Source organism: Pipra filicauda, unplaced genomic scaffold (genome assembly GCF_003945595.2).
Source record: "Pipra filicauda isolate LSUMZ 115617 unplaced genomic scaffold, ASM394559v2 scaffold99_size2403431_pilon, whole genome shotgun sequence".
In the NCBI taxonomy this organism is placed as follows: domain Eukaryota; kingdom Metazoa; phylum Chordata; class Aves; order Passeriformes; family Pipridae; genus Pipra; species Pipra filicauda.
The window spans coordinates 107,037-134,836 of NW_024105197.1; positions in this window are offsets into that span (position 1 = coordinate 107,037).

Below are 27,800 nucleotides of genomic sequence, written 5' to 3' on the forward strand. Positions count from 1 at the left end.
TCTCTGTTTTCAAGAATTTAGATCTTCTTTCCTCTTCTCTTAGCATCCTTTTAATATTGAATAATGTTTGCAAACTTTGAAGCAAAGTGTCACTTTTCAGAATTTTGACAGGATACCTCACTGGTCAGTCAATAAAACAATGCCCTAAAGGCATGTCTCAAAATCCCAAATTTTGACACTCATTCCTGGGGAACAGACTGAAGAAAATGTGCTAAATGTGCTGTGTATGTGCCCATGTAAATGAAGAAACTCTTATGAAAGCAGTGGTGTGTCACAGGGGAAAAAAATGAGATGATGGGAGAAAAATTAGGCTAAGCTGTGTTTTAAAACTGAAGTACATATCTTGATACATGTCAGAAACCAGCCTTAACTTCTGTGTGGCGTTTTATCAGAACTCTGAATTTGGTGTTTGCATTATGCCACAGAGCTCCCTAGCTTGTAGAGGAATTTATCTAAGAGGATTTGGGACTTACAGTTCATGCCTAAAGCTATGCTTGTCCATCAATAGACTGAGGGCAGCTCTATACTTCTAGTTCTGCAGTTAATTAGCTGGTTTTTTATGGGTTCAGGGATTCTTGTGCTATTTTTATTGCTCTCATTGCTTGAAAGTCATACAGTGTTGTAACAAAACTTTAGAACTAGTAATGTTTTGATAGCTGGGACATCACTAGTATTTGAAAAAGCAATACTAGTTTGTATTGTCCCTGTTTGCTGAACACCTGGATTAAATCTTTGTCTCATAGTCTTAATATGCTGAGTTCCAGACATTCACAGCTCAGTTCTCTCTCCTGCCCATGAGGTTGCCAATGTTAAGCTTTTCCAAATTGGATTCTGTATATTTCTAGTTTAAAGACAGTGGGTTTTGATCTCTGATATGATGCCATTTCATGGATTTCTTCCTTTTATGGATTCCTTTTCCTTTTCTGATTTATATTTGGACCTGTTTTTGTTTAGGCTGCCAAAATGATAAAAGCAATTAAAGAAATCTATGCTGTTGTTCCCGATTAACTACAGGACATTGGGTTTTTTTCTTTATTTATTCTTCCCCATCCAAGCTAATTTTTTTCGTATTTGTAATCAATGGAGAATTAAATAAGATGGAAAAAAAACCAGTGCAACAGGTCATCAAGAATTTTCCACACAATTCAGAGGTCTGCCTATTCCAAAAAAGTTCTAAATTGGAAGAGATTATTATGGAAAAGTTTAGAAAATCTGCATTATAGTTTCCATTTCTAAATTATTAACCACTGATTGAATATATGACAAGAGTGGGTGTGGGCAACTCAACTGTAGAGTTCAGTACTTCAGTGTGATGCAGAAATTTAATCTATTTAGTAGAGCTGTGCTTTGTCAAAGTCCAAAAGTAAGTATTTCATGTGAGTGAGTAAAGCAGTCTTTGCTTCAGCCCTGAGTTTAGGACAGGCAGCTGTCCAGGCTGGAATTACAGTATTTTCAGCCCTTTGCATTGTAAAAGACCCTGCTGGGCAGATTGGCCCAAGAATTCTCTCAGCATGTTGGTAATTCTGGTGTTTGCTGTGCATTTGTGACTTTCATACCTAACCACTTTTTGAAGAGAAGTAGGATATTGAGGATGGTTTATAGAGACAGATTTTCTTCCTCTCCTTCTTGTCCTCCTTATCAGCACTTCCCTGCTAATGATTCACAAATGCATTAAAACACATTCATTCAAACCTGATACACAGCCACCAAAAGTGAGATTCAAGTGAAATTTCTCAAAACTGTTTGTAGTGAGCAAGGAAAACATCTTGTTAAAAATGTGTATGTTGATTTACCAGTTAGCCTTAGACACTGTGATGTGGGAGAGCTTTCATTTACTGAGCTTAGTTGCTTTGTCAGTGCTGCTCCATTTAGGTGAATTCTTCATAGTAAAAGTGGATAATGGAACTACACTTTAGTCTTGTTATTTATCTGTGCATGGAAAGGGAAGGGGAGAAAGTCCTAAATGCAAGTACCACAGGCCTTGCCTTGAAGATGACTACTTTCTATTAAATACAGAGGAGTCAAAGCAATAAATTAAAAGGCTTATTGAAATTCTAAGCATTATTTCCATTCTCACTTTACATTAATCTACAAAATGGCCTCTTCCTTGATAAAGCTCCAAGAAATTGTTAGTGGTGCACTCTTTGCCTGGGTACACTGTTGCTATTGCAAGCGGTTTGGCTGCTTATTTTATTTTACCTGTCTGAGTTGAGTAGCATTGCTGAGGATCCCTTTCTTTTCATCCTCTTTCTCCTACAACTTCTTTTAACTGGATCAGTGGATGGAAACTTTAATTTTATGATAGATGGAGCCTCGAAATGGGATTTCATGTTAAGACTCAGTGGTTGTGCTGCCTTTTGTGTCCTTTCCTTAGGCTGTTGGAGATTAGAACAGTCAGACCGTGGGTTAAAGCAGAATATTATACAGTCAGATTGTAGATAGAAATGTGCAGAGGAACTGGAAACATTATGCTGCAAAAGAAGTGAATGTACTTGAGAATGAAGAGTTGTTAGAATAGGAATGCAATGAGGAGCCATTAGCAGGTGAAACTCCTGTTAGACCAGCTTTGCCTCTGAGTTTCTGTTATACAAAAAGATCATGTTACCTGTTGAGCAAATGTTTATAGTTCTTTAGACTTCTTTAAACTTCCTGACTGAAGATTAAAAATACAGTCATATATTCCTCACTCTCATAATCTCTGTTAGGGCTGCAGTTATTTTGCAATTCAGAATCTATACTATTGCTGAATAAATAATTTATTTTTTTTCACTGCATGTCACATACTACATGTCTGGTCATGGCATAATCCATTGTCTGACTCAGTGCAGGTAGGTCTAATGAAGAACTCCTTGCAAATTAGTCCAGTGGCTATTTTATAAAAAGTGATATTAACTTGCATTCTACCTGTGCTGTATCAGGCTCTGAGAATGCTGCAGATTGACAAAACTAAGGATTTTGCAGGTCTTTCTGGTTTTGTTACACCAAGAATTAAATTCCATCTCCAAACCAGATATTCTTGCAAAACAGATAACTCAGAAGTATTATGAAAGCTTCAGATCCAGAGTACATTGAATTTCTCATGTAAATGTCTAGAAACTGTTCCTCAAGTAAGTTTTGACTTCCATCTGTCTTTTAAGTTACTGAAGTGCTACTCCATGGTGCTGTTTTCATGACTCATAAAGGTGAGTAACAGCTGCTGCCTTTAGCAGCATTTTAGTAGTTCATTCTGTGGTACTCTTCAGTAATAGCTCTGCCCAGTGCATTGATGAAAATAAAATATTGAAAGAATGGCCATTAGTAGCTGAGGATTCCTCCTCTTAACCATCCTTCATATGAGAGCTGGTGAGTTGCAAACTTTCACCATCTTCTGTTTTCATAAAAGGAGTTGGCAGGGCTGGTACTCAGAATTGGTCAGTCCAAGTTTGGAAGTTCTACTCTAAAATGGGTGACCCAAGGCTAAGTGAACTATGTCAGGCTCACTTGGAAACTGGAGTTTTCCTTTTGCCAGGTAAAATTCAGTCACAGGTCCTCCTTCTGTCACGTACAGTGTTAATGGAACAGAACGTCTCCCTGCTCTCTCTGTGAGACTTGCTCTTCTGCTCAGTGCTACAGGGGCAGATTTACAGTGGATCTCAGCCAGTTCTTTGGCTTTGCATGGAAGACTTGCAAGTTTTGTGATGTAGACATCTAATTGCCTTGCTTTTGAGCTACAGCATCCTTACATTGATCAGCTGAGCGGTTCTTCCTTCTAGAACTGACATTCCCACCATCAGGTGTTTGAAATTTCTAAACAGTTGGTTAAAAGCTGTTGCTGGAATCTCACCCAGTAGCTGAAAACAAATTTAAATGCTCTAAGAAGGACTGGTAGACAAACCTGCTAATTTCAATAAGTCTTATAAATATGCTAGCAAGCATGCTGTGTGTGACTGCTGTGTAATAATGAGATCTGGGCACAATTTTCTCCAAAATATAGTATCTTTCAGGAAGAAAATTAAAGCATCTCTGACAACTATTCATTAATTTTCACAAAGCTGTGAAGGAAGTTTGGGCAAGGCAAGAGATAGTGAGGAAAAGTAGGCATTAGCACCCTCCATCTATGTGATAGCCTGAACGTGGAAAACCTTGGTCACAGCATATAAACCCTCATGTGATGTTCTTTTATGGAGAAGAAATCCTTAAGCACAGTCTGCAGCTCTGCTGTAGGGCTCTCCAGCTCTCCTGGTCACAATATTCTATTCTAAAGGGATTAATGGAAATCTTGTCTGGCATCTCTGCTGAGTCTAATAAATGCTGAAGAAGAGGATCTGATTTGAAATATCTTTATTCACACTGTCTTATGCATAATGATGTGGAATAAAAAAAAATACAAGTGTTTTAACATACTGAGTAACTGCCACTGGTGATGAATTATGTTTACAAGCTACCATTCAACACGATGTGCATAAGTACCTTCCTTGGCTGGCAGTAACCACATTCCTCAGTGGGACTAATCCAGGACTGCAGTTTCTTGCAGAACTGGGGCTGCTGTTTTTTAGCCATTTCACCTGGAAAACTTAGGTAAAATGGAAATTTTCATTCTGAGTGGCATTTTCTAGAAAAACATCAAGTTGCAGTGTATGTATCATCCTTCAGCTATTTGACGTAGGAGAAATCGATGATAAGTTCATATCCTCAGCTGGAACAAATAAATCAATTAATAGCCTAAAAAGGGCAAAGTCGATACAAAGCATAAAACAGTGTTGGCCTAATTAAAATGTCCTGTGCACCTCAAAATTACTTGCTGTCTAAAACTATTGAATAGCAGTTCCCAGTCTTCCATAGGAAGAAAAAAAAAAAAGTAGCTTTCCGTAATTTGCAATACAAAGTTTAAAAGGAACATCCTTTTTGATTAGGAAACTGGGAACACATAGCTGCAGCAAGCATCGGAGGTTGCCTTTCCTAAACTGTTCAGCCCAAATCCTGCTGACTTTGGAGGAACTTTGAGGCTGTTTCCACATGGGTGAATTGTTCTTGAACAATTTTTCTAATATGTCAGGCCTGAGCAAGTTTTCCATTAATTTTGGTCAGTCTTCATTTTCAGCTTGCTGTTTCTCTTCCTTCAGAGCACACATATTTAAATGTTGCTTTTGCAACAAAAATTTGTTGTTTGTGTCTTGGCTTCCCTGGGTGTGTTCTACAATTGATCTGGGCAGTGATACAGTGTATGGAGCTGACACTTCCTCACACCTCTTTTGTTTTACTTGTGAGGAAGATACCTCTGTATTCTATTTCTGGTCTTCTAACCCTTTACTTAGACTTAACTTGTTCATACTAATCTCTCTGGATGTTTTGGGAGAGAAGAAAAATAGGGTAAGAAACAAGTAAGGCAGCAATCAGGCAGTGACGTAGTGATTATCATTAGCATCCACAGTACTGTTATGATGGTAACAAACAAATGAAAGATGGCATAAATACCATGCTATAGCATATATTATTTGTTATTTCTGTACTCATTGTTGGAAAAATAATGAATTAACTTTTTTTCCATCTTGTGCCTGCTAAGGCACATATTTTAGTATACTAAAATACAGTACATATTTTAGTTATACTAAAAATATGGTGCGTCAGTTTAGCTGGTCTGCCTGGTTTTCTTTTGATCTGTTCTTCCTGAAATACATACTTATAATGATAGCTTCAGGAAAAGACTAATGTAGGATTTATACCAGTGTATAAGTGACTTTTATCAGCATGGTTTTTTTTATTTTGGTACAGCCTCTTTTACACTCTTTTGTTTGCAGGAAGATAAGCAAACTGCTGCAATTCTCAGCGTGGACAAGAGCTCCATTTGGCAAGTTCTAACGTGTGTGAGCTTCCTAAAATGTAAAGATGGGAGGGCAGCTGTTGTCAAAATGAAGTTTACTAAGCCTCAAAAAAGGAACTGAAAACAAGTGGGATGCAAGGTCATAAACCTGCCATAGTTCCTTTTAGGTTCTGCTGTAAGAAAGATTCACCAGGAGAATCTTTCTACTTCACTGAAATGTCTGACTGTACAGATTTCTTCATTCTGTGGTAACATGAGATTTGGAAATCTTCTCATCTACATAGCACTAATACTGCTTCTTTAAAGATTTTGTTTTGAAGGGAGGTTGTGTGTAAAAGTTGTTCTGCCAGACCAAGGGTAGACTGACAGTTGAGGACAATGACATGGCAAGGAAAAATACAATTTTAAACCTTTAAACTAAGTCAGGAATCCCTGATAGATGGAGATGACACAGCTGACTGTCCTGGTTAGAGTGCACCTCATTCCTATTCACCCCAAATTCCTCTCCACCACATAGTGACTTCAGATTGATAGCCCCATAATTTATAATACATTGTTATTATTGCCAAGCAATATTGATTGAAGTAAATATTGGATACTGGATAATTGGTGTTATATCATCCCAGTGTATCTTCCTGTGATATATATACTGACTTAACTGCTTTTCTGATTAAACAGAAAACTGAATTTGATTTTAGGAGTTAAGACCCACTGAATTAGCCTATGATCCCAAGTCACTTAGCTTGGTCTGAGTTATTTGGTTTTTTGGCAGTGCGAAAGTATGCAGCTGTGGGGCTTTTTGTTTGTTTGTTTGTTTTAGTATTTTGTTTTTAATATTGCAAGCTAAATAACCACATCCTGCTACTGAAACTGCTCGGATTGAATCAGAAATGAATATTACTCTTCTACTCTTCAAAAATTTGTTGATTAATGCCAGCAAGGGGGACTCTTTAAGTCACTGTGAAAAACAAAAAGCATACAGTAGAAAGTATGCAAGTAGAAATAAATGTCTCCCCTTTGTTATTGCAGACTAAGAAGTCTACCTGGTCTCTATCTGGTAATATTTCAGATTATCTAGTTCAGTTTTGGTAAGGTTTGGAGTCTTTTTGTTCTGTCTGTTTTCTGAATGTGTCAGGCTGTCACAAAACTGGACAGATTCAATCTCCATATTTACCCTCTGGGAGCTGCAGCACAAGGCTTGTGTTTAAACTACACAGGAAGAGCAGAGCATTTATCAGGATATTGGTGCTCAGGCTATCAGGCCTTTGATCCCTGTATAACACAAGACAGGGATGTGAAAGCTTTTTTTTTACAACTCTTTTCTCATTGTTTTGGTTATGCAAACGTGTGCAGGCTCCATCTGGGCTATACAGGTGGTACTGCTTCATTCTATTCTTGCTCATGCTTGTATAGCTCCTAAAGGCTCTTTGTTTCCATATATTAGATATGGGTTTTTTTTTTTAATGAGAAAGGTTTTTCTTACCTGATAAATGGAGGGGGTGGGGGTGGTGGTGTGTTTTCTCCTCTGCTCTCCCAGCCATGCTGTGCCTGCTTGGGGCACCTTCCAGCCCAGGAAATGTAGCACTGCACAGCCTTTACAGCCATCTGGGAAATGGGTAAATGCACTCATCCAGAAAGTGGCAGCACTGGTCTTTGCAAAAAGTTGTGAGCTCCACGAATTCAGATCTGTAGCATGTGTGTTTCTCATTTTGTCTTTAAATAAGTTGTTGGGTAGGTTTCCGAAAGTCATTGAGGTATTCTCTGGTTTTGGGATTCATTGAAATATGTTTATTGCTGTTTTTTTTGGGGAACCTTATTATCCTGGTTAGTATGTTTACACATATTTCCCATTCCTTTCCTTGAGGGATTACAACTGTATCAATATAATTATATACGTGCTGAATGGCACAGAAAGTTTAAGTGGGGTGAGACTTTCCTGTCAAGAGAAAAGCTATGTTGTTTACTTATAGAAATTAGACTATTGACAGTGTTAATGGTGTTTAAAGTAGACATTTAGAGATGCCACTGTTTGTGTATAAATGTTTTATAATTAATTGGAAGTAGACTTGAGGAAAGCTAAGCTGATGGGATCATAACCATGAGGCTGGTTTGTTGTACTGATTGGTACATTGTGTGTCTAATTGTTTGTTGATCTGGCATGGCTCACAGATGCATTTAATGATTCCCACTTGGGTTGCCGTAGTTTGCATTGATCTTCCCAGACACATGGGAGGCTACAGCTCTATTAACATAGCTCGTCTGGGAGCTCTTCAGCAATAACTTGTGAAGTACAGGTCATGATGTCTCGAGTTAATGCCAGCTGGTAGAAGTTAACATTTGCCTCCCCAGGCTTTTGCTGGGCACCTGCTGCACCCTATCATGTGAGGATTAAAGTGCTTGAGGTTTCTAAGCATAGTAGTAACTGTTAGACTGTGGCCTTATTCCTCAATTTCTAGTTCTTTCTCAACATGGACCCAAGTCTCTCTTGATAAGTGATCTGCACTGTGAACTGCTGGAAGGGCATCAGTTATTGATTAGCTTATTTGTCCTGCCCGTGGTTTATGGGTTGCTAATAGTTAATAGCTTTAGAAAATATGTTCTCTGAGTGAAGGGAGTACCCCCCTTGCTCCAAAAGGGCTCAAATCAGATGTGATTGTGGTTAGCAGTCACTGATTTCCATTGTTACATTTCCTGTCCATAATTTACACATCTTCTGGCTTTGTAACTCTGTAAAGGGCTGAAATAACTTCTCCACTGCAGTGTTTCAAAATCAGGCATGTGCAGACAGAGTACTTAAGTTTCTGTGATGGATATTCCCTTGGAATAATCGTGTTATGGTCCTGTCCATGCCATCTGGGTTTCTTTGTTTTACCAGCAAAACTCTGATATACAGCAGTGTAGTTGTAAAAAGAAACTTTTTTCGCAGTTACTTTTTTCCCTTTGAAGAACATTAGAGAAGTCAAGATGATTTCTGGTTGCCCTCTTTTTCTGTAGGACTCACCTGCTGTTGCCCAGTATGGACTTACAGGGTGTCAGGTCTTTGCTGCTCCCTCCCTGCTGTGAGCAGTTGTATTGAAAAACATCATATAAATCTTTCCATGCAGGTTTTTATTCATCCTGATGGATATGACCCTTCCTGTAGCATTACCAGTGACAAACTAATTCAGCACCAGGAAGTATAACTGTTCTGATCATGAGGGAATGGCTTAAGCTGAAGGTTATAAGGTCTACATACCCCTGCAGGATGCAGAAGAGGCAGTGATTGCTGAACACTGCTGCCTGCTTCTCTGCCCTTGTGCCCTGCAGTCATTCTTGTCATCCCAGCACAGGGAATAATTAAATCCTACTCGGTTTTTCCTGTTAATCCAGATATAGCCTAAAGCCCTGCCTTTGAGGCAGGAGGAGTGTGGTTTAGGATTCATTTTTAATATGTGCTATGGTATTCTGTTTTTCTGGATTCAGACCAGTTTGTACAGGTTTGATTTCAGGAAGACACAATGTTTATCATATACTATTTTAAATTATTACGTACTTCTGCTAAGTGTAGCAATTCCTGATTGTTCCACTTCTTCTAGAAGGACTACTGTTGGTGCCTTTTTAAATTATTCATATTGAACTGTAGATTATGAACTTGTATAGCTGGAAAAATATTTTTTAAAATGTATTTCATGTTCAGTTCAGAGGCAGATCTTGTTATGTGGGCATGGGAAGGAATTTGGAAGAAAAACATCTGATGTCTGGGTATGTCTATAAAGCATGTGAAAGACTGTGCAAATAGATGTTTACTTCTTCATAAGCACAAAACCTTTGCCATTCTTCCTTTTATTTTTGCAATGCCAAAAGCAACGCAGTAGCCTGGTTATAGCATTTACATGCTGTTATTATACAAATGTTTAAGAAAACAAATTGGATTACCTAATCAAGAAGGGGGTTTAAAAACAGAGTCATGGTTCTTCTGCTATGCTTTCAAATTCTGTTGTCTCTGTAGCACTGGCTTGCTAGAAGAATAATTTGCATGTTAACTTGTTTAGTGCAGTGCTGCTGCTTGTTGTAGTATGTATGGTTAATTAGGAATCTGGAATCGTATGCAGCTCGTGCCTTGTTTGTTCTCAGCTGGCCTGTGCTTGCATAAACTGTTAGAAAATGCTGCACAAGCACAATTCCTTTGGAATTAGGTTTTAGTTAAATTGTAAATAATTTAGTCTTTTAGCCTCTTTGAGATAAAGATATTCAGCTGTGAGTTTGCTGACTGACAAGCCTCCCTTTGAAAAGAGAGGAGTGAGTTCCTTTTCTGTGAGTAATTTAAAGTAAAGATAAATTAATGCTATGAAAAAAAATAATCATAAAGTAATTCTGCGCTGTTTTTACTTTGGTTTTGTTCTTTGGCTGCTTGTATTCTTAAAAGATTTTTCTCTGTAATAACTTTAATAGTAATGAAGTTATGACTGCTGATGTACATATTCTCACTGTGTCTGAATACTTCTGGAGTGCTAATTATTATTTCGGAGAGCACCATTATATTATTATATATATATTATTACCAGTTTTAAGGCAACAGTGAGACATGATCTCTCACAGACAATTAACTTTTTTCGCTCTATTGCAGTTTTCCCAACTATTCATGTAAGAGTTGGGTGAGCAGCTTAGTGCACTAAATAACAGTATATTTTACCTTGTGGACCTCTTTGTTGGTCTGTGGCCCTTGTTAGCTTTGGTGGTTTTTAAGAGCATCTGCTACAAGTATAGACTGAATCATTGCTAGCTAAAGCAGCCAGTTCCCAATGTATTATGTATTGAATTTATTTTGCCTTACTCTAGGAAACATTTTTTATTTTATGGTGGTGGGTGTATCATTGTCCCAAGTAACTGTTGCAGTCTATCAAGGATTCCCTTAATCAGGCTTTTAATCCATTAGCTATAAAAGGCAAATAACTTGAATTATGGAAGTTTCAGTTCAAAGGAAGCAATTCTGCCTTTCACAGAAAAGGGAATGAGAGGCTAAAGAGAAGGTGGAGCCAGACTCCTCTCAGAGATGTGCAGTAAAAGGACAAGAGACAGAGGACACAAGTTTCAACAAGGGCAATTTCAATTAGATATCAGTGAAAAGCTCTTCACACTGAGCGTGTTGGAACGCAGAGGAGGAGCAGCTTCCTACATTCTTGGGGAAGTGGACAAGGAAGGCCCTTGTCTGTTCCCAATTTCAAAGCTTGCCCTCCTTCAAGTGATACCTCGTGTTTCCTCTCTGCTGAAATGATTTTAATATTCTTAATTAAGTCGGAAGAGGCCAACTCACCTCTGTCACGTTCGGAGGATAACTCAGAGAGAACCTACATGTGACGTGTGGGGGTGGAATCAGCCCCATCTGTGTTCAGTGTTCTCTGTTGCCTCAGTGCTGCTGTGCCAGACCTCAGGGGGGAGGGGTTGGATGACACCTGGTTTATTTTGAAACACAGATTATGTAATTTGAAGCACAGGTTATGTATTCTGAAACACAGATTATGTCTACCCTTAACCAATGTATAGTATGCAAGTGCATAATTGTAATGTCCAAATTTGACCAGTCTCCCCTCTCATTTTGGACTGATGCCTCAGAACTAGGAACAGACCTTCCAGGTAATCTTTTATTCAGTAAGATTATCTAGAAGACAATTGTAAAATACAAATAAAACATCTCGTGATTAACCTATATCATACCACACTTCAGACATCTGACTGTAGTTGCTCATTTCAGTTTTTGCAAAAAACCATGAGACTTTAAAATGGATTTTCAGCTATAAGCACTGATATCCTATCTGAAGATCTGCCATGGAGGGGAAAAAATGTAGATTTTTTTTTTTCTTTTAGATGGCTTTATGGTTTGTTTGGTTGGGGTTTTTTGATTGAAATGGAAATTTTTGTTGTCAGAGAGCCTGAAGCATATGAATTCTCAGGTCTTATTCCTAATAGGAATATTCACATAGTGAGGAATATTTTTGAATGGTGGGATTTTTCAAAAGTACACGAAGAAAAATTTTAGAATATTACCTTTGTAGATTTCTAGAAAAGGCCCTTTAAAAGCACACTAAAAATATCCTTTTTGCATGTGCATTAAATTCGTAGCAAGTCTGTGCTTTTATTGATTATCTTTTAATGCAAAAATAATCTTGAGACTAGCAAACATAAATGAATGAAAATATACTGTACCCAGTCATCTATAAGCACTATGGAGTATTTAACATATGTGTGTGAATATTTGTATTAAGATGATGAGTTCTTATTGGTCATCTTGATGTTGAAAGAGACATTTGTGCATTATAAATATTGAAAATACTTGTATGCTGAAAACATGAATGCAGATTTTTTGCAATTGGATATACAGGTATAGAAACTTGCTCTTATTAAGACCCTACCAGAAAGCAGTGGGGCTCAGTGCAGGCACATTAACATGCATGAAACAGATGAAAGGATCCAGACCCAGATTTTCAGCTGTCTGGAGACCAGGACAAAAGTCTCATCATTACCTTAAATCTAAAGTAACAAAAATAGAACAAATTGGTTCAGGAGACAGAGAGAGATGTATGTCTGGCTAAGGGATGGAGTGCAGGGAATTACAGAGGCACCCATGAGAACATACTTAAAACAAGCTTGGGAAACTGGAACAGACATTATTTGGTCTCCAGCTGTACACAGTACATGACTGAGCAATTAACTATCATTCACTGACTTCTGCAGATTTGAAGTAAAGCAGGATATATTTTTATCTAAAAAGAGGTAAAAGTTGACAATAGCAGCAGGCTGGCTGTGTGTGTGTGTAAGCATATTTTAGGGAAATCCATTTTTCAGAAAAAGGAGGCAGTTGTCTTAGCTTAGGGTAGTGGAGCTGTTAGCATACCTAGGTATTTTTTGCTCACAATCTAGTCCAAAATTTAGGCTTAATTAAAAAGGATATGACCAGTGTAGCAGAAATAGTTTAATCATGTTGTAGCAAAATAATCTCTAAAAAGTTAGTCTGGGCTTGTCTTCATCTTGACCTGTAAGATAATTGCCTTGTTTAGAAGTTCAGCTTCTGTAAAGTCTCAGATGCTGTTAGTGAGCTTAATCCCAAAGTCAGCTCTGTATTGAAAGTCAAACTTTGATCTTTAAAGATGGAAGTGGTAAAATCTGAGGATTTATTCAAGCCTAACCCTACTGAAAACTGTCAATTCTCTTCAGAGATGTGGGACCGCAATAAAACAACTGTGCAGAAAGATAGGCAGCAAAAGAATATGAGTGCTAAATAAACCTAAGATGTACCAGAATTAACTGTAATGTTTTACAGTTATAATTTGTACTTCCATGTTATAGGGCTCAGAAAGCCATACAGTTATATTAAACGATATGAGTTTTCTCCTTTGGAAGGACTTGTATAAGGAAATTCTTCAATTATTAAAATGGACTCAGAAGATTTAGTCCAAGATTTATTTAGTAATTAAACGTGGCAACTTGGATTCGAATTTTAAATCTCATCTGTAGGGAGTTTTCATAACACACAGTAAAAAGTTCTTGAAAATTTGTAGCCAAAGATGTCATTTTTGCCCTCCATATAATATTTCACTACAGTTCTCCCCACCATTCGGGGTCCTTTTGTTTATAGTATGGGCTCTGAATGGTAGATATTTATTTGGGTGCAATTCTCTTGTACACATACAGAAAGGATATAGGAAAATACCAAGAATCTGTTCTTTGCATTTGCCCTGCCTCAGGAGAGATATTACTTACCTGTGTGTCTTATTCTATGTGTCACTGTTCACACCCATTGGTTTATGCTGCAAATAACTTCTAATATCAGGTTTTACTAAGTCCAGTTCAAATACTTGTTGCTCAGGTCTAAAGGCATAATCAGACCTTAAAATGTGTCCTCAGCTTTTGTCTTGAAGGTAGTGGGAGAATGGTGGTGAATGGAAGAGAACCAAACACAAGCCTCCTTTGTCCCTCCCCACCCCCCCCAAAAAAAAAAAAAAAAAAAGCCTATGGATGTATAAAATCCAACTGGAATTAATAACATTTAGGCCCTGGGCAGATAAGCAGGTGTGGGAGAGATTCCACAGAGCAGCACCCAGCTGCACCTCTTCTCTGCTGTGTCAGCAGGCAACAGGGCAGGAAACTGTGGGCCTGGGACGTGGGCTCTCACCAGCATTTTAACCTACAATGAAGCTGTGTTTGGGGAAAGGATGGATAATGTTGGGAAGGGATCTTTCCATTTGTACAGGTGCTCAGGGTCATGATGGTTGGATATTTTTGCTTGTGATGCTTGAATCCTTATGGAAGGAGGGGAATTGGCATATCTGGTCTACCCCTAAGTTAAACCTAAGTGTGAGTTATCTAGTGAGGTGGTTGTTCCCAAAGGGCTTGGAGGAGAACACTCTCATCTGTGTGTTTACAAGGCTTTGTTATCACCAGAAATCCCCCAAGGGACTGTTTGGGGATTTTTCATAGCTCAGCCCAAGAAAGGGAGAGGGGCAGGGCAGAAGTTTCTTGGTGTGAGCTCTTGAGGCTTCATCTCCTCCTAAGACCTATGGCAATAATGCACCAGCTTTATTAAAAAAATAATTTAAATCCAAAAGCTCTTGTCTTCTCCCCAGAGACTGGATTTCTTTCTACTGTGGATGTGTTTTTCCTTGACTGGTAAAACTGTTGAAACCTTTTCAAAGTATTTAATTGGCACCTGGGCCAAGAGAGGAGTGGTAACTGGTGCAGGTACTCTTCTTACAGGTTGAAGTTCTGGGCTGGCCCTGCCAGCAGTGATTCAAGCTGGCTGTGCAAACAGTTGTCACCTTAATTTCTGTGCATGTTTTCTGCTTTTGAAAGAGATTAATTGTGTATGGGAAGAGGTGATGGGTTACCTTACTACTTGCTGTAAAATTTCAGATCTTTGCAGAGAGCTGTCATAGACCTCACAAGAGATATTTTATTGAGAAGAATTAAATATAAAACATCTCTAAGGAAATAAGTAATGTTTTTGTTGTCAAATTAGTTTTATTCATTTAATATTCAATATTTACAACAATGATTTAAAATAGCTGAACTGATTTGGGACCCTGAGATTTGAATCTTTTTAAACGTTCATCTGTCAGAGTGTTGTATTATCCTGAGACTTATTTCCAAAGCAATGTGCTGAAATACTTTATTTGCAGTGACTGAATGTGTGCTCTGTATATTCATTCTAGCAGCACACCATTAGCCTAAGCTTAGATGCTGCACTGCACTTACCTCCTTTGCAAATGCAGCTTTAAGAACTGAATGTTTTCTGTTGTATCCTTTGGAGTTTAATGAGTGCTAGCAGCAGACATATGTATAGGACTTGATGACAAATTAAGCATCATCTTTAATTTGAACTACCTCAAAGTTTGTGTGTAAATGAATACAGAGGAGACAAATAATTCCATTTAACGTTAGTCACTTTTGTGGTTACCTGAGCTACCAAAAAGCAAGAAAACTTGTTCCAGGGAAAAGAAATCCCTGGGGCAGTAATGAGATTAAAACGTGTGATAGATCACCTCTGTGCTGCTGTGACCTGCTGGGGTGGAAGATGCAGTGGCTTTCTTGGTACCTGGCAATAGCAGCACCGGTGGCTGCTCTGTTCTGGGTGTTCAGTTTGCTTCAGTGCTTTAGTTTATTGTAACTCAAAGTAATCTTACACAGATTCTTCTGCCTTTGCACACTGTGACAAGAATTTTGCTCCTGAAATTGTTGTGACGTGCTAATGAGGCAGAGGACAGCACAAGTAGATTGGAATGCACATAATGCCTTAATGTGGAGCAGGCAAAGTGGATTCAGTGTCATTTTAGAGTCTCTGTGCAGACAGGTGTGTGTCTAAAGGACTCCATCATGCAGAAGGGGTGATACAGATTGAAGCTGTTTTTATATAATCAGTACATATTCTTTTCTGATGTTGCTCTAAACACATTAGGGAGCAGTGCCATACTCTTAGCCTCAGACATCCCAGAGAAACTGTTTTATGGCACCCTACCTGGTATCTTGAACAGAGATTGTAAAACAGAACTAAAAACATTTTATTCTGCACTCTGTGAATTCTAGGCCTTAATGCTGAGTAGGGGTGAAACAACTTCTTGCAAATACTTAAATGTAGAGGAAATTATAAGGTTAAGTGTCAATTCGTGCTAGTTTTACAAGACTTCAGTTTTATTGACTTTAATATTTCCTGGGAGTATATAAAGATTCTCGGCCCAGAATGTGATGCTGTTTCATACAATCTGGAGTTGAGAAACCCTGTGGTTTTTGTATGTTAGTCCTTCAGTTTTACCTGTGGTTTTGTTATACTCCACTAGAAATTCTGGTGGCTTGACAGTTTATCTCAGGATGAAAAAGATAAAAAAGATCCGAACACTCGTCTCTCTTAGTGCTAAGTCTGTGTTTGTTCAGTTTGTTTCTTGAGAAACTTGAGGGCTCATTTGCATGCGATGAATTAGGAGGAAATTAAAGTACTGGAATTATAGAAACTAGGGGAAACAGGATGATACCAAGTGTGCTGTTTGGAGACTGAGCCAGCATGACGTGTGGCATGAGAAATTTGGAGTCCAAACGGACACAATCCAGGGGACATTCACAAAAATTATCACAAGTCTGGAAAAATAGTTTACGAAGAAACACTGAGAGTTACAGTTCTGTCCCCTCACTTTACTCTCTGTAGCTTCATGAATTTTTATAAATATACTGAAGTGATTGCATAGAGAGGGGATAAATTTCTGTTTAGACACGGGAGACAATGTAGGCTTAACTGTGGTGTGCTAGGAAAGGTTCCTTAAGATGGAGTGGGGCCTTTGCCTGTCTGGAAGGTTTTTTCAGGGATGCAGCAGAGCTGGTGCTGCTCTGCTTGTCACTGCCATCTGGACATCCACGTTCAAAACAGATGGATGGAAACTGTTAAGGGGGTGGGAAAAGGCTGCTGGGGGGGGATGGACCTGGTGGCAGAAACTGGAGAGTGCATAGCTTGTGATGGCAGGATGGTGCCACAGCAGGTGCCACTGTGCTGTCCAGGGCATGTCTGCTGCCTGTGTATTCCTTGGGAGCAAAGGCACAGGTGGGAAAGATCACCAAAGAGCCCTTGTTCAACCAGCTGGACCTTTGGGTTCCTGTGGAAATCAGACAAAGATGCAAAGTTTTTAACAATATTTGAGATTTCAATTTAAGATCATTACTTGACCTCCCTCTTTAAATAATACTGCAGTACTTAAAAACCAACCAACCAACCAACCAACCAAGACCAAAAAAAACCCTCAAACATACAACAGTTCCTCAATTTTCAACCCAATCTTTTGTTTGCTCAGGTAATCTTGTTTCTTTTAAGTACCCTGAAATGTGGGACTTTAAAATCTGAATAAAAACATTGCTGTGTTGGTAATGGTACAATGTGAAAGTTTCTCCAATGTACCTTTAACCGGAGTCAACTTTTAAAGCCCCAGCCTACTCCTTCTGATTTTGCACAATGCAATTCACTTTATAGTGATTTTTTTTAATGGATTTTTGGTTTTTTTTTCCTTGCATACTTCTCACAGACAGTAAATTGATGCTAGTGCCTCATATACTGGATTCAGGAAAGAGGCTGGGGGCTAGAAAGCCTGATCAGTTAAAATATGTCAGAATACTTTAACCTGTGAAAGACAGTAACAGCAAGAAAAGGTGATATTTACACCAGAAACAGTAGCACAGAGGTATTTTATTGTATACTGGCTTCTATTCTTGTCCATCTGTATCTGTGTTGGAAAGTCATGTAAGAATTCATCAACTTATTTTCTGTCAGCTTGATTTGTTCCTTTTTGACCTGAGCTGTGTGGTTGGAATTGTAGTACTTGAATTGTAGCCTTAAAGACTGCAGACTCAATAATAGTCATTTTCTGAAGTGCTTTAGAAAAGCATTCCATATTGTTCATACAACTTAATTGTTGTAACCTTGTGTGGTTCAAAGTTATTGTTGTTTTCTCTGATGAAATTTGTGGTATGGGGTTTGTGGTGATGTTTGTGTTGTTTACCTTTGAACATGGAAACAAACCCAATGCTAACATATTCTTTTTTAAGTGTAGTTGTATGTGTAGTAAAATGCTTTGTTTAGTAGATTTTTAGTTTATTGTAAATCAAAGATTTTAGAAAGCATTTGCCCAATTCCTTCTATTCTTCTACCAAGGAAAGTAAGGCTAAAAATAAATTAAAATGTCCAAGTGAAAAAAAAAAACCTGGAAAAAAAGTCAGAAAGGTGCTTAATTATTGCAGCCCATTAACATGTTAGATTTTTTTAATTGGGGCTATCAAACATCGACTCAGCAGTGACAATGTGTTGGGGCTTTTTTAATTTTTTTAATTTTTTTTTTAATTTTTTGGGGGGCAGGGGGCATTGAGGAGGGGCAGGAAGGGATGGGAATACCCAAAGGTATTTCAGGCAGGTGAGATGTGGTAACTGATTACATGTGAATTTGTGGAGGAATGAGAAAACCAAAAAGCAAGCTTTCTGTAATGGGTAGTTGGGTAGTTTATGTGTGTCTCTTGATTAGTATGAAGATATTCATATGTATTCAGTAGTTATTTTGTTTACTATCTTTGCCAAGTGAATGTGATTTGCCTGTTCAATAATTCAGTAAACCAGTGACGCAAGTTGATGGGAAATATATGAGGTTGCATTAGACCATTTATCATCAGGAGAGAAAAGATTAGGCATTCAGTGAATAAATAGCACCAAATTCATGACAGCATCCAGACACCTGCTGTTGTGCTTCTGGTCTTCTCCAGATGTGAGGGAGGACTGTAAGCAGCATTCTTCTCATTCATAATTATTCATGTAAGCACAAATTAGTTACAATAACTATCTGCTGTAAAACCTGCTATAATTATTGCCAAAAACGGCACAAATGTTTCAGAAAGCAAAGCTCTGAACCAAATCTAGTGCAAATTTGTTATATCAGATTTCAGTCTTGCTTACATCAGTAAGAGCAAATCCAGCAAGGCTGATAAAGTTAGTAATTCCTGACTAATATGAGGAATTAGTTGTACAGATGTAGCTGATAAGTTATTACTTTATTCTTGATTTTAAGCCATTCATTGATATGGAAACAGTTGAGCTTTGCTTGAGCTCATTTAGACAAACGATTGTTAAGCAAAAAATTAGAACATTCAAAGAACTCTCCAAGGACGTGCCCAACTTCCCTAAGGTTTTGGAAACTGTAATTGAATGTTTCCTTTACTTATTGGCAACTATTGTCACTATCTCCATGACTATTGGCAACTGCCTGGGTTAGTTTTAATTTCTAAGTCTTTTGAACTTTGCTATTTGTAGCATTGTGTGGGTTCCCCCTTCCCAGAGACTTTAATGCTGGTTGCCACAATGGTTCTTGTTGTGGGGCAGATACCAGAGTGTCCTTAGTACTTTTTTCGCAGTAAAATTGAGGAGACCACAAGGGAAATCAACCTCCTTATGTGTGAATGGTTTAATTAAAACCCCAAAGAAAACAAACAAACAAAAACTCCACAAATGCTTCATTATACCCTGTCCTGGTGAACTTCCCTTGCTGATGCTGTCCAGTAAATTCTCTGCTTGTGTCAAGGTTAACTTAGAGCTCTGGAAAACTTACTGTGCAAAAATAACACAGACTCTTTCAGCTACTTACAAGTAACATGATTTTTCTAAACTCCTGTCTTACCAAGATACAACAATCTGGAACAAACTCAGAATTTTCTTGTCTTCAATTTTGTTTCTTGATCATATTTTGTCAACTTGCATGCATACACACCTATAAATTTAGATGCAAAGTGCCTGATGTTCCAGAGACCACAAAAATCTCTGAGAATACTCTCATATTGCAACTGTTCAGTGCTAATGAAAACAACAAATTGGCAGGTCTGACATTTTTATGTTCAAGGTAAGAAGGGGAGATTACTTTGGATGGCACTGACTGGACTGAGTAGTGACCGGTTTGATTCTTCAAGTTTGAGTGTCAAAATGTGTGAATGAGGGCCAAGACTGCACATAGCAGGGGAAGCAAGGATGCAAAGTATTGGTGTGGAAATAGAAAAGCTAATCTTAAAAAAAACTTAGCTAAACCCCATTTCTGCATGATATAGAGAGCCCAGGTTGAAATGCACTGTGCAGCACTCTTCCTGTCTGCCAGCTCATTTTGTATTTCTCTTTAAGACTTGATCTCTTTGAATTACTGTTACAGATGTGAGCTTAGACTCTTATTTTATTCATTTGTTTTATTCTTGTGGGTTCTTCAATAGCAGAGACCCATTCCAAAATGATATGTGTAGGACTGATGCTTAAGGTATTTCAGTTTTTGTTTTTTCATGGTTTCCGATTTTTCTCTTTTGGTGCCTTACAGACATCCTTAAAAAAAGCCTACTGAAGTTTCTATGAGCAACTGGGTTATTGCATTGAAGATAATTTCTTGTAAGGTTTAATTGCTGCAGAATCCTGGGCAGATTTCCTGATTAAACTCTCATCATATTTTGTATTTGAGCTTCCTGCATCAGATGTCTGCTTTGTCAGGTCTGAGTAGGCTGATCTAAGCTTCTCTGGCAACAGGCAAACGGACAGAGAAATGCAGTTTAAGACAGAAATCTGGAGCAAATTGCATCTACAAGGTTGGGTTCAGCTGAGGGCTGAATTGTTTCCTGACATAAGTTCTCAGAAATCATGTAATACAAGGTTGGAAGAGGCCTGAAGTCCTTGTCTTGCCCGAAGTCAGGAGCCATAACCTGGTGTCGTCTCTAACCGGTCCTTACCTAATGTCTTTATACAAACTTCTTACTCTGAAACCTCCCAGCCCACCTATTCACTGCTTCACTGTCCCTGCAGCTTCCTTATGCAGAATGTGAGTTGTCTTTGTGTTGGATTAATTTTCTTCTCCCAAAAGTGGTATTAGAAAATAGACTCTTCTTTTCTATGTATTTGAAGCATAACATTCATCTCCCCTGCTCCTCTCTGTGTTCAGCTCTTTTGCTTTTGCCTTGATTCATTTCTTTCAGCCTGTTCATTCCATTCTTTTCCTCTGGATTTTTTTCTAGGTTTTTATTCTTTTTCCAGAAACTGAACTTTGAGCTGTCTGGCTCCTTTTTTGGTTGAGGATCACTTCTACAGGTAGTTGGACAATGGTGACTACAGGACCCCTTGGGTTACTTCTGTTGTGAAAATATTTACTTTGAGTGCAAAGGGATTAATTTGTTACTAATTTGAAATTTCTCAAGTTTGGTTTTGTGTTTCTTGTTTTTTTCTTTTTAGTACTAGAATTGCTTGTATATGTGTGTCAAAGGCAAAACTGTGCAAAACCAAGAGTTAATATATGATGTACCTTTGGCTAACAAGGTAACCCTTTTGCAAATTAGTTATGTTTGAAACCACACTGCAAGATTTTATGATAAAAATTCCACCAAGAAACTCCATGATGTGAAAGTCCAATTATTTTGAAACTGTAACTAAAAATTGCTCAGAATAGCACTTTTGTTACAATGCCAAAAACCTAATAGAGATACAAAATAAAACAGTGGAAAAACTTTTCAGATATTCACTCATAGCTCTAATGAGCTCAGAACATAGTGCACAGGCAAAGCCAAATTCTGTTTTCAGTGCAGGCTGCAGCTGAAATTTATGGGTGCAATATGCAGAACTTAGTGATAGAATTGTAGGAAATTACCTCTTTCCGTTAACATTGCATTTACTCAGTGCTGTTAAACTGGTGCCTTTCCTTTTGAGTAATGTTCAGTAGAACTGTAGCTGTCTCTGCTTCCTCTTGGAGAGGTTCTCTGGGAAGAAACAAACTGTCAATAAGTTGGATTACAAAGAAATATGTTGACTGACATCATTCACGTGCACCAATACTTTCTGGATGCCAAAAGTGTACAAATGTTCCTTGAAATGGTACACAGCAAAGAGGGAGTCTTTTGGCAGTGATACAATGAGATATTAAAAGGAATTATTGTACCTGAGGTGTGGGAATTTATGGCATCCCTTTGTACAGGCAATCTAAATGTTAATTGGTAACTATAACAGTTTCCATTTTTAATATCTTCAAGCTTAGCATTAGCCATTTTGTCTTTCCTTGCTTTGCATTTTTAGTTGCTTTGGTTTATGATGAAATATCTTGGATGTGAAGTTCCACAGTACCTTGATCTCTTAAACCACAAAGGCAATAAACTTGTCAAACTATCCACTAAACCCAGTGCAAACACACAGCATAACATTATCCATCATTTGCAATACCTGAAAATAGCCTTTTGCCCACAGCTCCCAGGGGTACTTGCTAATTTTAAGACCCAAACCAAATGCCACAAGTCTGGAGCCTTTTGGTCTTTTTTCCTTCACATCTGCCTCTTTTAATTGCTCTTTGTTTCTTCCAAATTGCCTCTACAGGACACGGTTGCAACCCTGCAAGTGTGCTACAGCCTCTGAGCCTCTTGTGTTTGAGAGGCAGTGACTGACCCCAGAGCAGCAGTTAGAGCCACTCTGTGTGACATTCCAGACCAGTTACAGGGACAGCCCAAGAGGCTTAGGGTGGTGCAGTGCTGTGTTTCAGGGGAAGACAGGGGGATAAAAGAACTGTGATGAAGAACAGGGCAAGGATGTTAATGATAGTGAGTCAGTTAGTGATAAAATGTTTTAAGGGCCTCTTTTTTTTTTTTTTCAAATCCCGCATTTAAAATCATGTCACATGGTGTTTCTTGGGGAATAACATCCTGCAGTATTTGAGATATGAAGTGAGAGCATCACAAGCATTTTGTTTGCAAAAAAAGCAGAGATACTCTCTCAGAGGTGGTGTTATAGAAGTTAGACACGGTGGAGATGTGATTAGTCTGGAAAGTTGCTTGTGTCAGAGGCTGGAATGTCAGATGATCTTGGGAAGCCACAGGAGAATTTGGTGAATGAGTAAGGTGAATGAATAGAGATCAGAACCATGTTTAGGCTCAGTAATAGCTTATACTGAATCCAGAAGAAGATGTACTACTTAAATTTGGGACGAGAAGGGTGTGAGATTGGGAGAGAGCTGCAGTAGCAGGCGTAGAAGCCAGTTCTCAAAAGTTCCTTTATGAAAAAATTGGAAGTAAGGTCAAAAAGTGCTTAAAATCTGAATGAAGAGATCGACTCCTTTATCCCAATTCTTTCAGTGACAGGGGAATCTTTCCTTAACTGCAGAACTGTTACTGACTCCTGAGTGTCATTCCAGAGTTGATAACCAGTGGCACAGAAGTGACCAGTGAACTGACAGACCTGCTCTGCTTTTGCTGATTTCTTTTTGGTTTTGGGATGTTCCTTTGATTGTTGCTTTATTAGTTTCTTATGTGACAGTATTTGAATGTTTCACTGTTAGAGAAAGCTCAAACTGGCTGTGTCACTCCTCACACTTCACCTCCGTTCTGGCGAGCTCTGTCTCTCAGGGATGTTCTCACACAAATGGTGCTGTGCACAGGCAGCAGTTGCTGTCCCCAGGACTGGGTCCAGGTGTGTGCTGTGCCAGCAGGATGGATATCTCCATGCCTGGAAGTAATCTGATTTCACTGGCTGAGTTGTCAGCAGCTGGAGTGGATTCTGAACACCCTGGATGTCCAGACTCAAGCTGCTGCTGCCTGGTGTTAAAGCACAAGGAAGGGACTTATTGTCTGTCTACTCCCAGACAGGAGGAAAGTGCCAAACTACTTTTCATCGAGGTTTTCCTTTGTGGAACCCCTCTATCTCTTCTGCTTTCTGTAGGAGGAGGAAGCTGATTTAACCTGTGCACAAATCCCTTTAGATTTCCTTTTCCCTGTCTTTCAGTGTCTTCTGTCAGCCTGTGAGCTGCCCAGACTCCTCGTCCTCCATAAACCTCAGCAAAATGGCTTAGCAGGGACTGGAAAGGGCAACAGGTAACCTGACAAAAACGGTAGAATCTTAGAATTAATTGAATTAATGTATTTCTTATTAAAATAGCTTGTCTGATAACAAAACCCATGTCTTAGCATTGATTTATGTTTGCAACGTGCTAGAAGTATAATGTTGATTGGTTTGAATATTTTTGACTGAGGAGAAGCAGCAGCAGGAAAATGTTAGGTTGTGTTTATGTTTTGCAGCCTGTTTTCATTTGAAGCTACCTATCCTGTAATTTCTTTTCACTTTCAGAAAAGAGAAAACGGCAGACCTGGGGACAGTTCCTTAACTCAGTTCTGTCCCTTTTTAAAATGTAAGTCATTGAGCACTGTGAAAACTGCCTCCTAGGGAAAGCTTCTCTTCAACAACTAACACCACAGCAGGGCTGGTTTTGGTCTCCCAGCTGCTATCATGTTATTGCCTGGGTGCTGTCCCTGCTGAGAGGAGGAATGCAATGAGAGCTCAGCATCAGCAGTGCCTGCTGCAGGCTTCTATTTGGACATACTGGAAACTCCTCTCTTGCATGGAGCTGCCCAGGGCTTTTGAAGAGTATGCTGTGCAGTGGATGCCATCTCCCAGGGAGAAACCTGTTTCTTGGGCATAATAAAATTCAGTCTATCTCGAGTAACAAAACCACAGGAAAACTTCAGTGTGCCAGCTTTCATGACTCCTGATTTTAAACAATGCACTGACAAGTTGTAGGCATGTCCCCTAATAGTACTGAAATTAATTTCTTCTCCTCTATCAGTTTTAAGTCTTGCAAGCTCTGTGTGAGCAAAGTGTGTGGCTGGACACAGTCTGAGGATAACTGTGCTTCCTTGAGTGGCTATTTCAGTAACCACTTCTGTATATGGGATGTCTAAACAGACAGAGAAGGCAGGTGGCTGATTAGAATTAATTACTTGAGGATTCAGATCTTTCTTGTTTAAGTTCCTGTCACTGAAACCAAAAGAAACATAAACCAGAGCCTGAAGTGGTATTATTTGTGTCAAATTTCTTCCTGAATCTGAACTCAGAACAAAAGCTGTTACAGCTGTCTCTGCTTCCAAGGAGCGCTGCAAAATCTTGCTTGGTTTATCAGCTACTGGGATCCTTGAAAACTGTCATTAGCAAACTCTTTTCTTTATAAGTTTTTTATTTTAAAAGTAATCTTTTTCCTGTTTATATTTTGAGAAAAACAGATTGAGAGTTTCCAGAACTAAGTTAGTGGATGACTTTCCCTGATTTGGAGCAAAGAGATAATAAACAGAGAGTTGGTACAGTGGTGAAGACTTTCTTGTAGGGCCGTGGGTGATTCAGTTTTGATTGCTGGATTTGGGGAATGGTTGAAGATAAATGGGATCAGGAAGCTGGGTTGGGGGCGGGGAAGGAAGGGAAAGGAGAAGGTCTCTGACTTCTAAGGTTTTATCCTAGATCTGGGAAATCAATGCACTCGTAGATCCTGACAAGTCAGCATTTTCTAAAGCAAAAGCATTTAGGAAAATTCAGTATCAGTTCAGTGCTTAACAGCATAAATTCTGTATCCTCTCACTTTTTTTGTTTGTTTTAGTACTAGCCAAATTTGCACAAAAGTGGGATCTTTTGTTTCTTTGTAGTTCAGTTGATCCTCAGCATAATATTTATACTGTTTGTGTTTGTTAAGTGGTTGCTGTGTAAATTAGCATATTGCATAAGGTTGTAACTTCAGAAGGAGTATATGGACTACAAAAACATCTAAACAGCATCCTATTTTTTATGTAAATGTTTGTGTTAATCAAAATTGAAGAAAGGAATGGGGAGAACGAGGACTTCAGAATTGTTTTGAAGGTGTTTCTATTGGGGTTTCTTCTTTAAGCTGTGAACATGAGTGAATATAACCTGTATTCTCATTATATGCACAGACAGAAGTTTTACGTTGCTTTCTACCTGCTTAAATCAGATTTTCTTCTTTTCTCTTGATATGCAAATAGGAATGGGAAAAGCATTTAGCCTGCAGTAGGCACTGTGTAAGCATCTTGACTTCAGTCCCAGAGCACTCTTTACAGATAAAACTTACAAAATTATGAGTAGTATTACATACTGGAGTGTATCAAAGAGAGTCAAGCAGTAATGCTTTAAATTGAATTAAGTCACTGATGTTTTGATATTAAGTAATTTTTGTATGACTGGTAACTTCATTCAGTGCCCCATCTTTTCTTTCTGCAAGACATTTTGCGAATAAAACTGTAGAGATCTAATTATGTAGGAGTTAGAATAAAATACCAGTTTCCGTGCTATTTTTTTTCCGTATTTTACTCAGGAGCCACTCATTGAAAAGTATCAAATCCCTAAGAAAGGCACATCTTTCCAATCATGGGTTACAGTTTGAACTCTTAACTGTGGTGTTGATTTTGAGGTCAGTAACACTTACGTTAGAATAATTTTGAAAAGAAAAGGAAATTGACTTTAAGAGAAAAAGACATTTTTGCTAAATCAACTTCCTGCAAACATATTTTGAAAATGGTATTTATAGTAGAAAAAAATATTTTAAATTATTCACTTAAAATTGAATTTTTAAACATTAATTTGAAAATATAATAATTTCACAATAAACAACAAAATGGGTCATCTTTTATTAAGCACTTATGAGGTCTTTGAGAAAATGCTAACCAATACCTGCTCCTGTCTTGTTCAGATGCACATTGAAAACAAAGGTTGAACCTCTTGAAAAATGTTGAACTTCATAAAGAAACAAAAAATCTAAGATTCAATAACTTATCAAAACTTTTTGTGTTTCTTTTACTGCTTGAGGAGAGAATTACCAGAAATTTCTTGCAAAACTAAAGAAGTTTAGTCCAGTATCCTCTGTAACTTTTCTCTCAGTGGCACCTTTTCTCTTTTGAAATATCAGCCACTCTGCTCCCTTGGACTTGAGGACTGAATAAGGCTTTTTTAAATTGCTCTCCAATACTGATGAAGCTTTTTTTTTCTTACCAGGACATTTTAAGAAACCACAGGAAGTGATACTACCCAAAGGACAGGATTTTTTGTCTGGTGTATTTGTTGGGGTTTTTTGACTTAGATTTGTTACTTAGGACCTTTTAACAGTCAGAGGAACTCAGTAAAAGCCTCTTGGCTCCTATTTATTAGTGAAACATCTGCCCAGAGGACTGTATAGAAACATGGCTGAAAAAAGGAGTGAAAGAAGTATCCAAAAGTTTCTCTAGAGAAAGATATGGAGAAGAAATACTTCAAAATTATACCATCATGTAGAGCTCACTGCCTTTCAGAGTTTTTTTGTTGCTTTTTTTTCTTTTTTGGTGGGAAATGTAAGAGAAGCCAATTCTTCTATATGTTGTCAAGCTGCACAAAAATAGACTTTCAAGAAAGTATATTTGACCTGAAGCAGAAGTTGCAGTGGTTGTGTAGGCCTCTAAATTGCAGAAGTAATCTTTGAACTGCCTTCAGATGTTCAGAATGGTGTGGGTCAGAGAGGCAGACATGGCACCTACAGGGAAATTTTTGTCTATTATGGAGAGGGCGAAAAAGTGCCTGAAGGTACCTAAAAAACACTTAAAATACAGATGTGCTGTCAAACTGGAACAGAATCTGTCATTTTGGTCGGGAGCTCGCTTTATTTAAAAGAGTGGAGGAATGACAATTTATATTTTGAGCTTTAGCCGTGTGCAATTTCCAATAGCAAAGTTATCGGCCCCTTGAACAGTGTGGTAATATCAGTAATACCTACAGACCTCAACCCACAGTGGCACTGCTGGGCTGTGCAGCAATGACATTACAGCAAGTTGGGCTGTCAGACTATAATGCCACTAAACTGTACCTAGGCAGTGGTGGCAATGATGGGTGAATGTCCTGGTTGGCAATCACAGGCCCCCTCAGAGCAGAAGGCTGTGATGCCCAGGGACAACTACAGGCAGATTACCAGGGATGTTCTCTGAGCTGCACCACAGGACCTCACTCTTCAGTGATCCAACAGCTCTTCAAAACTATGAACTGAAATACAATACTGGAAAATAAAACAGCTTGTGCCCTATTGCAGCTTGCAAAAAGCTGCAGGATTCAGGGATGCAGTAGAATGTTCTCAGCCCCAAAGGGAGAACTTTGAGGCCACAAGGCACCGATGTTCTGCTGACCAAAACATCGAGGCAGCTGTAGGTTCCTTCC